This window comes from Arvicanthis niloticus, chromosome 12 (genome assembly GCF_011762505.2).
Source record: "Arvicanthis niloticus isolate mArvNil1 chromosome 12, mArvNil1.pat.X, whole genome shotgun sequence".
NCBI classification, from domain to species: Eukaryota; Metazoa; Chordata; class Mammalia; order Rodentia; family Muridae; genus Arvicanthis; species Arvicanthis niloticus.
This window is the reverse complement of record NC_047669.1, coordinates 18,260,848-18,265,737: the sequence shown is the minus strand read 5'-3', so window position 1 is coordinate 18,265,737 and position 4,890 is coordinate 18,260,848.

The following is a 4,890-nucleotide window of genomic DNA, read 5'->3' as shown; positions in this document are numbered from 1 at the left end:
TCAGACACTTTAGAGAGAACAATTTGGAGTAACAGAGAATCAGACACTTTAGAGAGTACAACTTAGAGAACAATTTGGAGTAACAGAGATTCAGACACTAGGAGTAGGAGTAGACATTAGACACTCAGAAGAGAACAACATTGAGTACAACTAGGAACTAGGAACTCAAGATTTGGGATTTGGACTAGGAAGAGAGACTGAAGAATAAACGGGATTGAATCACACTCTGTCTGGTCTCCATTCTTCTAGTCCGTCCTCACTCTCTCTCTTGCTGAACCCTGACCCGCAGACTGGAGCAGCAGCTTGGACCTGGATACAGTGGCCTCCAAGCGTGGAGAGGAGAGGGCCACAACATTTTTGGCCGCCCAAACGTGGGCTAGTGCAGTCCTCAACATTTGTGGTGCTTTTTCTCCCCAACATTCTCAATATAGAGTGATAGTGTCTGTAGTAAGTCCCTCATCAGCGGCTGAGTGGGGCCCATTCAATCATATACTGCAAACCTTCGAAACGATGAACTAAAACCTTTTCGTCCTAACTTACTTACCTTGGGTGTTATGACGACAAAAAGCTTATTATTTCATGAGATCACAAACTTTCTGAATTTGAGGATTGTTCCTCTTTTATGTTCCTTGAAGCAACACAGATGTGAATATATTGTATTTTGTAAAATACTTTTACCCCTCTCCTAGTCTGCTTTCTGTTGCTGTGGTAAACACCAATACCAAAGGCAACTTGGGGAGAGATAGCTTACTTCTTCTTAGAGCTTACAGTTCATCATAATGGAAGAGACAGGAACTCAAGTCAGGAACTGAAGCAGAGGCCACAGAAGAATGCTGGTTACTGACTTGTTCCCTTTGGCTCGCTCATCTACCTTTTCTTTACAGTCCTCTACATCTGCCTAGGGATGGCAGTGGGCTTGGCTCTCTGTGGTGGTTTGGCTTCACTGTAGGAATGGCCCGGATAGAGTCATGTGTTTGGATGCCTGGCCAAAGGGGGCAAGGTGTGGCTTTATTGGAGGAGGCATGGCCTTTTGAAGGGAGTGTGTCACTGAGGAGGCGGGCTTTGGGGTCTCCTAGTGCTCAGGCTCCACCCTGCGTGGAATGTAGTCTCCTCCTTTCTGCCTTTGCATCAAGATGTAGAACCATGTCTGCCTGCACTCTGCCATGCTTCCTCCCATGATGATAATGCACTAAACCTCTGAAGCTGTAAGCCAGTCCCAATTGAATGTTTGCCTTTATAAGAATTACCTTGTCATGGTGTCTCTACACAGTAATGAAACCCTAACTAAGACATCTTCCTTCATCCGTTAGCAATCAAGAAAATGCTTCACAGATATGTTGCAGGCCAGACTCATGGAGGCAATTCCTCAACTGAGATTTTGTCTTTCTAGGTGTGTCTAGGCTTGTCAAGTTGACAGCCAGCACACCTGATTTTTTTTTATTTGTTATAATCATATCTATTGGTATCTGACACATTATAAATGACCAATAATAAGGATTTGAAGATTGATTGGCTGGCTGGCTGACTAAATGAGCAAATTACTATATGAAAATCCAGTGATTTTCCTCTTATTCTTCATGGTATCTAGTAGGGAGAGGCTCAGAAGACATCACCTCTTAAAGGACATTTGTTGGAATGGAACCTGGCAGGCCAACCTGCCATCCTCAGCTCTCTGCCCATCAAACACAAATACTATCAATTTTCCCATTTCTCATTACAATGTTTACATATGGCCCATGGCATCCTGGTAAGATGCTCCAGAAAGGGGGCTGAAGAGATGGCTCGGTGGTTAAGAGCACTGACTGCTCTTTCAGAGGTGCTGAATTCAATTCCCAGCAACTACATGGCGACTTACAAACATCCGTAACAGGATACTCCTCTGGTGTGTCTGATGACAGTTTTGGTGTACTTATATACATAAAGTAAATAAATAATTTTTAAAAAGGGCTCTGGAGAGCTTTTTTGGGGAGCTATGCATTTTTACCCTGTACTAAAAAGGTGTTTCAGGACTGGTTCGTGCAGGGTGCTGAAACCACCCTACCATTTGGATATTAAAATAAGCAAGCTGTAACATGGTACAGCTCCCACCCCCATCCAGGATGCAAGAGGCACTAAAAAGAGTTATGTGACCATCTAAACCAAAGAACTAAAATCGGGCATTGTGTTCTGTGAGTTATGCCAAATAAAACGAAGCAAGACATTCTATTTTCAAAAGGGAAGTCTGCAAGCCTTTTAAAGGCCACTTTACCAGCTGTGATCTCTGGTGGAATACGGTTGTAACTTTTAGGAGACAAGGCAGACTTTTGCTTTCCCATGTATATGGGAGCATTTTAAATCAGCTTCTTTCTCATGAAATACATTTCATTTCTTTGGTCACTTTCTGCACAGGAGGCCCAGGCCACTTGCTTGTTCCCAGTCCTTCATTCTTAGACAGTCCCAGGTGAAGGGCATCTCCAATTCCGTGCCATGGTGCAATGCTTTACTTAGATCATTTACCAACTGCTGGATCTCCCGCCACCCCACACCCAGAGTCTCACTATTTCGTTATGAAGACCAGAAGAACAGGCCCTTGTTCCCAGGCAGGAAAACACAGAAGCTTCGTTTGTTTATTATTCTTAACCATTATGCATTTATGTGCTTCATAGCTTCTTCAGTGATTGTTCAGCTCTGAATGTATTGGCATGTGATCTAGGTCAGCTGCTCGTCCCCTGGGATGTGACAATCCATAAAATCCCCTTAAAGTTCAAGCTTCAAACTCAAATCCGCCAGCAAATAATCTCCCTTCTTCAAATATTCTATCATGGGAAAAAAAATCCTCAGCTGTTGATCTCTCTCTCTCTCTCTCTCTCTCTCTCTCTCTCTCTCTCTCTCTGTGTGTGTGTGTGTGTGTGTGTCATGTGTGTGTGTGTGTTTTAAAGGCTTATTTATTTATTTTTGTATGTATATGAGTACACTGTCACTCTCTTCAGACACACCAGAGGAGGCCATCTGATCCCATTACAGATGGTTGTGAGCCACCACATGGTTACTGGGAATTGAACTCAGGACCTCTGGAAGAACAGTCAGTGCTCTTAACCACTGAGCCATCTCCCCAGCCCCTGGCCTGTGTTTTTATAAGCACTTTCCCTCTCTATTTTTGTGAAAAATGCAGAAAGGCAAGCAAGGGAAACCATGCTTGCCGTGGTACCATCTGAAGGCAGTCAGCACACAGGCTGTTGGGTTGGAGCGGAGAGCTTTTAAACAGCACTGAAGCACACTTAAGCAGTCCAGTGCTTTTACACTATTGCCACCTTTTTCAATTACCACAGGAAAATAAGGGTTTTTTTTTTTTTTTTTTAATTATGCTTTCAGTTTGTTACCAGGGTATACAGCTTGGTGGGTCAGTGGTCTCTGGAAAGATCGCATTTTAAAGGAAAGGGGGACTAGATTCTGCCACTTCAAATCCTGTAACAAAAGCACACTGACAAATTCCGTTTGCCCATTTCTGCTTCTCTTAGATTTCATCCTGCCCAGCAGGTCTTAAGCGGTCACACTGGGATCCTTTGGTTTCTTTCTGTTTCAGATGTTGCTTCTAGCAGTTAAGAGTCAGAAGGGAAAAGATTGGAAGCAAATACAACAAAATCTTGATTGTGGTCATATCTTGTAGTGTTTCTATAGCTGCAACAAAAACACCATGACCGAAGAGCAAGTTGTGTTTGTTGGGGTGGAGGGCGCGTATTCAGCTTACTGTTTTGCAGCACTGTTCGTTACCAAAAAGGAAGTCAGGACGGGAACTCACACAGGGCAGGAACCTGGAGCAGGAGCTGATGGTGATGCCACAGAGGGGTGCTGCTTCCAGGCTTGCTCCCCATGGCTTGCTCAGCCTGCCTTCTTATAGAACCCAGGACCACCAGCTCAGGGATGGCACCACTCACCATGGCCTGGGCCCACCCTCCATTGATCATTAACTGAGAAAATGACTGGATCACATGGAGGCATTTCCTCCACTGAGGTTCCTTCCTCTCTGGTGACTCTAGCTTGTGTCAAGTTGACACAAAATCAGCCGGTATAGGTCAACTAGATGATGGGCATGTAGATATTGCCTGTATTCGGTTCCATAGTCCTATAGATTTAAAAAAGTTTAATACATTTTAGCCTGGCAGTGATTAAAGTGACCTTTAATCCCAGCACTTGGGAGCTAGTGGCAGGTACATCTCTGAGTTTAAGGACAGCCTGGTCTACAGAGTGAGTTCCAGGATAGCCAAGGCTATATAGAACTGTCTTGGACAACAAAACAAACACATTTAATGTATTAAATATATTTGATTTAATACATTTAATAGATTAAATTAAAACATTTAATATGTTTTAAATTTTATTTCAAGTGAGAGGGGAATGGGGGATGGCACATGCCACAGTGCACAGGTGGAGGTCAGAGGACAACTGATAGGAATAGGCCTGCATCTTGTAGGTCCTAGGGATCGAACTTGGGTCATCAAACTTGGCTGCAAGAGCTTTTATCCACTGAGCCATCTCACTGACCCCCTAAGATATTTTGAAAGTTCTACATACTGTTTAAAATGTGGCCCCTTTGTTTAAGAAGTTTAGAGTCTGGCATAATTTACGAGCAATTATATAACATTCGAGTCTTACACACAGATTATTATTCTGGGAGAAATTTTCCCTCATTTTAATATCACATGATGTTGTCTGCAATTGGGTCGTCATCATCGAGGCCTTATGCATGTTAGGCAGGTGCTCTACCACTGAGTTCAGTCTCATGCTTTCTAACAGAGATTCTAGAAGGTTCTCACTAACAGTTAAGAAAAGAGTTACAGATTACATCACTCTTCTTCTCCACTTGGTACCTCTTCGTGGAGGATATAAAAAGGCCTCTTCAAGAACACAAAG